Genomic DNA, 7,811 nt, shown 5'->3' with positions numbered 1-7,811 from the left:
AATGTGTTGTCCAATGGAATGTGAGTTAGAGAGGCTCAAGATTGAGAGTTGGATATGTTTGATAATTTATTTGAATCGTTATATGCAATGTCGATTGGCAATGAGATAAAGTATGATGTAGAATCTAAGTGGAAATAAAAAATTCTAAGTATGCTCCTATAAGGCTCTCTTGGAATTTTCTAATAATCATAGATTTCCCTGCACGGCTATCTAGAAGTGCAAGGTGCCTCCTAAGATTGATTTCTTTGTATGGACTGCATCTCTTGGGCGGATTCTCACCTCGGATAATTTAAGAAAACGTGATCTCATTATTTCAGATTGGTGTTTTATGTGTGGGAGATGGAGAATCAGTAGATCATCTTTTGTTACAATATGAGGTGGTCCGGTGTTTATGGAATGAGATCTTTAATCGGAACGGGGTGACATGGGTTATGTCTGGAAGAGTTAGGGATATTATGAGCTATTGGACAGAAATTAGGTGAAATGCGCACATCGTTGCAGTGTGGAGAATGATCTCTCACTGCATTATGTGGTGCTTGTGGCTGGAGAGCAACAAGATGTGCTTTGAAGACATAGAGCGTTCTTCAAATGAGTTGAAGCGATTTTTTTACAATACTCTCTTGGGCTTCGGCCATTACTTGTAATACGGACAATATTCATGATTTGCTTGTATCTCTCACTGTGTTTAGATGTAATTAGGCCTGATCATTGTATACTACCGATGACTTGGGCAATGCCTCTTATATCAATAAAACTTTTACTTATAAAAAAATACTCCTTCAAAGGAACAAGCTGCTATCCTGCAGCACAAGGACCTAATAAAAAGATCAAAGAATGAAGATCCACCACTAAAACCTCTTGCAGATGCACTATGCTATACACCGTTAGGAAGGCTTTCTTCAGGGCCTTTGTCTCCACATCATGAATCATACCATAATCTAATCCTAGAAAAACATTACCCACTTCGGGCCGTAGGTTGGCGATAGCTATCTAAATTTGTACTTGAGATGATTTTGAATTGCAGCTTCAATATTAAAGATCACCTTTACATTACTTTATCATTTTACATCAATCAATATTGCAAATAACGACAAATTGTAAGATTATAAAGCATCACTTTATTATATGGATGCCAAGATTATATCAATATTGCAAATAATTTTTTAATTAATGAATACCATGTTAAAAGTTAATAGAAGAATAATAATTAAATAGTCGATAAATAACATATTTCTTACAAAATTCATATAATTTGAGTTTATAGAGTAAAATTAATCTGTCTTTTCTAGCAATTAACACTCACTCCCACTTCCTTTCAACGACAAAATCTTATCTAAACAACCAAACGACACGGATTCTGGGAATTTATCGAAATATTTTAATTGTTTTTTTGTTGCATTTGGAAGATATAACGTTCGAGATGTTTGAGTTATTTTGTCAGCAAGCGTTTCGTTTACTCCCCTTTCATTTCTTATCTTAAATGCGAGGCCAATATTTCTTGCTTCACAGATATAGCCCAACATCCCAAATTCTCTTCCATCTCCACAGTTCCACACATCTTTCTTTGTAAGATATAATATTTCTTCTTGTTAATATATATATATATATATATATATATATATATATAATATTTCTTTTAAAAAAATATTAAAAAATAAAAGAAAAGATAGATTTCAAAAATACATTTCCTTCATTATTAAATTAAATATTATCTGAAACATAGTGTATTTCACCTAAACTGGTGAAGTGTCAAATATCGGTACAAGATATTACACATTAAAGGGTGCAGATGGCAGCCCACTGGATAAAAGGTTCTGCAAATACTGCAAACAATCTACATCTCTCATTATTTATAGCATCCAGAGGATGCAAAGGACATGGGCAGTTTGTGATATTCATGAACACCTCAGTCAAAAGTCATATTTTCTGCCTTCTGCCTAATGGAATCAAAGAGCACAGAAGACAGATAACGCTCTCCACAGCTGGGAAAAACCACCTGCATTGCAAACAAAATGGATTAATGGGATTGGAATCAGCACGTGCAGACAAGTAAAATTCTAAGCCTTTAGTGAACTCAACATAACATTTGTCTAGACATGGCACTTGCAAACAGATGACATACAGCTTTTTCTAGAGTCCACACTCATGCTGGACCTTACTCCATGCACATTCAGTCAGAATTAAGTGCACCACACCATGGGCAGGAAATAAGTACAAAACCAAGTTGCCTAAAGAAGTCTGACTATTTATGCTACTCCTAGGAACACCACTGAAGTATATTATTAGGAGTCAGTAGGCCAAATTCTTCTGAATTTGGTTAGAGATTATTCTGTTTATATTTCATATTGGACTTGAAGCTTTGGAATCCGTAGTTTTTTCTTGTATTTCATTCAGATATTCATGACAAAAATGGAAATTCTTTCCATAAAGAAACAACTTTGAGCTAGAGATCCATTTATCAGTCAATCCGGCACACAAGGGCCATATCAAACATGACCCAAAGAACCATTCATCAGAACTCATCACATTATCTTATTGCATCAGTTATATGCCATACTGGCAGCACTTATAGCTTAAGGATGTAACAAGAGAATTTATGAATCTTAAATGTTCAATCCATATGGAGTCCAAATCATGTCTGAAAGATCTTCGGAGGGTTGCTGTTACGAAGTCTGAATTAAATCAGCCTCGGAACACTATCATAATACAGACAAAATAGAGCAGCAGAGGTTCTATGGCAATTTGGACTAGGCAATTAGACTTACGACAAAGAGTTTTCCTGCATTTTCTGGCCTCCTTGCCAACTTTATTGCAGCAGCCGCAGCAGCACCAGATGAAATCCCCACCTGCAGAAAACATGCCCCCCACATTAAGCACAGAAATGGAGTATTATAAGAATCTGCACCAAATGACATCACATAAAATAGGAGGTTCTAACAGTGAAGGCCTGCATTTCATAGCCTCTGACGAGACCATACAAAGGTTCTTTATCGTTGGATCAACAATGCAATCCTAACAAAAGGAGTTTTCTACTTTTTCTTATTTTTGATTAATTACTATGATCTTTCAGCTTACTACAAAATCTCACATTCCCAAATCTAGATGTACTTGAATTTCAGCAAAGCATTATCCATTTTTGCCAATTAAAATTGCAAAGCTTTCCATGTGATCTTTTTCAAATGAATGAATATTCCCATCAATGGAAAAATGCAACAAACCTACGTGCTTCATATGTTCTTTTAAAAGTCAAAAGCTCCAACAATATAAAGGCTATGATCCTCAATTTCAATGGGTTGGATATTTTGAAAATTGAAGCAATCAAAACAATTTCCAACTTCAATTAATTAAAATTTATTATTGTGAACTGTCACCGGATGCAATCATAAGAATACGGTTGTATCAAGTGCAAAATCCGATTCCATTGACTATTATGCTCGATTTTGATCAGCATGCAAATATTATGTTCAGTAGCCTGGGTATGGGCCGTCCTGATCGCCTATTGAGACCATCCAGGTGAGTAATAATGAAAACAATTAACTTACCAGCAAACCTTCTTTCAAGGCAAGTAACTTGGCAGTTTTGATCGCTTCCTCACTTGATACCTGAAAAAAGTTACCAAAAACATCATGAGCCATTGAAAGGAAATCCCTGCCTGAATTTGTAGCTAAAAGAGATAAGAAATATTGCACGCAAACAGTACTACGCACTTGTCACTATGCTCCAACAAGATTCACAAAGAAAAAACAACACCTGAAAATATTATTAAAAAAGGTCTCCATTCATGAAAAAGTACACAGCACACATCATCAGTAACTATCACAAGGATTTGCAACTTTTGTCCACGCCTAGCATGGCATTTTGTCCAAGAAAATAGAACATCCTATTATCTTCAAGATTCAGATAAAAACACACCCAAATGCAATTATGTTCATGAATACCAAAAATGCAAATAATGAATTTGGCGGTGAGAAAAAAACAATAACAAAAACAACAATAGCAAAGATAAACAAGGCCTCACAAAGACTTTTCTGAACCTGAACCGAGCATGTTTGGATGTTTATTTAGATTTAAAATGTACCAGAAACTAGCAAGAAAGAACTGTGATCTTTCTTACATAAAGAAATAAGAACAATGCAAGCCCCTCAAACCGACTTAAATCCAGATGATATCCCTTGGACTAAGTACAAACTGAATTGAACTTCCCTAATATTTAATGTTAAAACAAATCTAGTGTTAAAACAAACAAGTGCATAATAGACAATTAAACCAAACTGTAATGAACATTTGTATATCCCCTTATTATGATGCAGACTGGCCATACTTATGCTGGATTTTCCACTCAAGAAGTGACAAGTATAACCATATCACAAGAAAATTAGTTCAAAGTGGAGGCCAATAAAATAATTTCCAGACTCACTTGAATAACTTCATCAAGCAGGTTGACGTCCAGAACAATAGGCAAAATACCAGCACCAATTCCTTGGATCAGATGCTTACCTATAAGGTGTGCATGCATGTAATATATATATAGTTAGAGAACTTACTTTTGGAAATGAAAGAAGATGAAAGCAGCCATCTATATAGAACTAAATATAACACATAATTAGACAATTAAGGTAACATCTATGCAATCCAAATTTGGCTGCATATTTGACTGTCCAAGCATGGGCGACTTCTATCTCCATTAAAGGAAAAGAATCTCATATTAAAACGGATCTATATTGACACATACCAGAGAAATTGTCAAATTCTTTTCAAAGCACAGGTAAATTCTGACTTTACTAGAATTTGTACTTAAATGGATCTGATTTACAAAAGCATGACTTACAATTTTGTTTTAAGCTTTGTTAATTAGCTAAATGGCACTATCAAAGTATACATCAGAAACACCCAAGTAGAACAAGCTTTACTGACCAGGCTTTCCTCCATTCAAGACTGCACTTTCAACTGGTTCTACCCCATAAACCTATCACATAAACAAAAGAAACATATCAGAGTCACACCAAATAGGGACATGAGCTATCTCTCTTCCCCTCACATACACATACACGAGAGAACCTTGATCTCGGTGTTTTTCTCCTTGAGGAAACTCCCTGCACCCGCTACCGTACCCCCAGTCCCTATCCCTGCAACCAGGGCATCAACTGTCCCTCCCGAATCCCTCCATATCTCCGGGCCAGTGGTTTCGTAATGGATCTAAAAAAGATTGACAGAACCATCGATTAAGGGTTTCAACAAGCTATCCACATGACAAGATATCTAGCAAAAAAGTACCTTTGGTTAGCAGGATTTTCAAATTGATGAAGCAGATAACTATTGGGTATTTTACTGAGTAGCTCATTGGCCTTCTCAAAAATCCCATAAACACCCTTGGCAGGATCTGTAAGGTGCAACTCTGCTCCAAAAGCTAGGGCACAATTCTTCTCTCAAGACTCATTGAAGCCGGCATGGCTAGTATAAGTTTGTAACCCCTGACTGCAGCGATGAATGCCAATGCAATGCCAGTGTTACCACTAGTAGCCTCAATGAGGACAGTCTTTTGCCGTCATCCAAACATATCAACAATCATAGTATGTTAATCCCACCGTTGCATAATAAGGTCAACATATGTAGCAAAATGATTATATCCTCATACAGTCAAATATGTTTTGGTTAAAGAAAAATGAAAGATAGGAAAAAAAATTTACTCCAATATGAGCATCACCAAACTATCAAACATATCCCTGAAAAATACTCATGGTCTAACTTGTTGAGTCATAACAGAGGGTTCACGTAAGCACAAGTGTAATCAGATTGTATATGGGATAATTAGTGGAACTTGCATGGCAGGAAAAAGCCACATTGCTGCCCTTGTAAAGAAATTTGAGTAGGGAGATGGATTGGGATTCAGTTTTTTTCTGGAACAAGGCGGTCACAAAGTGAAATCTGTATGATCAGTCTAAAAACACTCCAGATATGGGGGTTTTCAATACTAACCTTTCCCGGAGTAATCAGACCCTTATCCTCTGCATCTTTAATCATGCTATAAGCAATCCTACAAGCCAAAATACACAAATGAGTTAATATCGACTATATATTCTCGAATGAATCCTTTAGTTGCTAGATCACTCTAGTATTATGCAGAAGACAATCAATACGAAAAAATAACATGATATGCCTGTCTTTAACACTAGAACAGGGTTCCATCAACTCAAGTTTGGCGGCAATACGAGCTACACAGCCATCTACAATATGGTTGAGATATACCATTGGGGTATTTCCAATCAACTGCACAAGAGAAATAATAACATTAGCAAGATTGAATTTGAGAAGAAGCGAAGTGAAAGAAAAAATAGTTCTATGACAAGGTAAATACTTCAGTAACATCCTTTTTTATTACACACTTGTCCTCCATGTAGCCTTTTGAACGAAACTGCAAACTAATTAAAGAAAAATGTAAAAGAGTCAGAAAAACTTTCAAGATACAAAGTTATGGTCTTGAAAAAATTACTGAGATGTCAAGGGCATATTTTAACAAAATAAAGACAAACTAAAATAGACAGAGCACAAAACATAATCGTAGCAAAGAAATTTTAACCAACCAACAGATACTCTTCAGAAATCTCCATCTAGTCCTGAAAACAGTCCAGTTATGTGCCGTTTTGTTCGGAAATGCAATAAGCTTGCTTATCAATGAGTAATGGTGCAGAACTTAGCGAAAGAATCACCAGAACCTCAAAAGTGTAATATGACTTTCTATCACGAGCCAGTGTACACTCAATATAAATAGAGCACAGATGGGAGTGATAACCGAGATACGTCAAAGAACTCAATTTCGGAAAGATTCCAATAATGCAGAACTTGAAGAAAAAACAAACCAAACCCAAATCCCAATATACATCGTCGATATTCAACAACCAACAAATAAAAACAGAGCAACAGCCGAAAAGATGTAACACGGTATTAAACAATAGGGAAAAAGCAGCCTCGTAACTCATATTGTCGAGGAGTAAGGGGGAGAAAAACCAAAGCCAAAGCCAAAGCCTCAAATATACAATACAGCTCACTATCAACTGCCCGAAAGACAAACTGATCAATCCAAGAATGAAGATTTATATCGAAGGAATCGCCAGCAGCCCAATAAGATTACAATCAAATAAAACCACGGGAGCCACCATTAAATAAAAAAATAAATGAAATTTCGATTTTTCACGAAGCAGAGGAAAACCTTTGGGTGAGCTTGTTCTCCTACAATGCTTAATGTGATTGAGAAAGTGAAATGGGACTTCGAGTGAACAATTCAACCCTTCAGCAATTTTGTTCTCAACTCACGCTGCTCAGCATTTGACTCTGACTTGTTCATTTTGCCTCCTCGGACTTCCCACAGATCGAACCGGGAGTTTTACAAATCCAGAAAACACTATTTTGCCTCTACTTTGAGCTCAAAGTGACTGCATTTACTTCTCTCTTTTTTTTTTTTTTTTTAAGATATGATTTTAAATATATTGATATATTTTTTTATTTTTTAAAAATATTTAAATATATTAAAAATAAATAAATAAGAAACTGGGCGGTACCATCCAGCTGTAAAGATAGAGGAGGCAGAGTCGTCCCACTCTCAACAGTAATACAGTATTATATTCTCTTTTATTTAAATAGTTTTTTTTATTTTTTATTTATTTATTTAAAAAAAAAAAAAAAAAGACATCCAGACACCACACTTATCTAGAAGATGTTCGTGCAAAATTACGATAGTTTCGGGAAAAAACATCTAATTTGGAGACTGTTCAATGTAAGTTCATATTTAAAAAAAATTAAAATTATAATAATAT

At 35.4% G+C, this 7,811-nt stretch overlaps 1 pseudogene; it reads right to left on the bottom strand.

The window, feature by feature from the left end:
- Positions 1-1,832: 1,832 nt before the first annotated feature.
- Positions 1,833-7,402, bottom strand: LOC121261473 (annotated as a pseudogene).
- Positions 7,403-7,811: the final 409 nt, after the last annotated feature.

This window comes from Juglans microcarpa x Juglans regia, chromosome 4D (genome assembly GCF_004785595.1).
Source record: "Juglans microcarpa x Juglans regia isolate MS1-56 chromosome 4D, Jm3101_v1.0, whole genome shotgun sequence".
Taxonomy (NCBI): Eukaryota; Viridiplantae; Streptophyta; class Magnoliopsida; order Fagales; family Juglandaceae; genus Juglans; species Juglans microcarpa x Juglans regia.
Note: the sequence above shows the minus strand (reverse complement) of the source record. Positions and strands in the feature narration are given on the sequence as shown.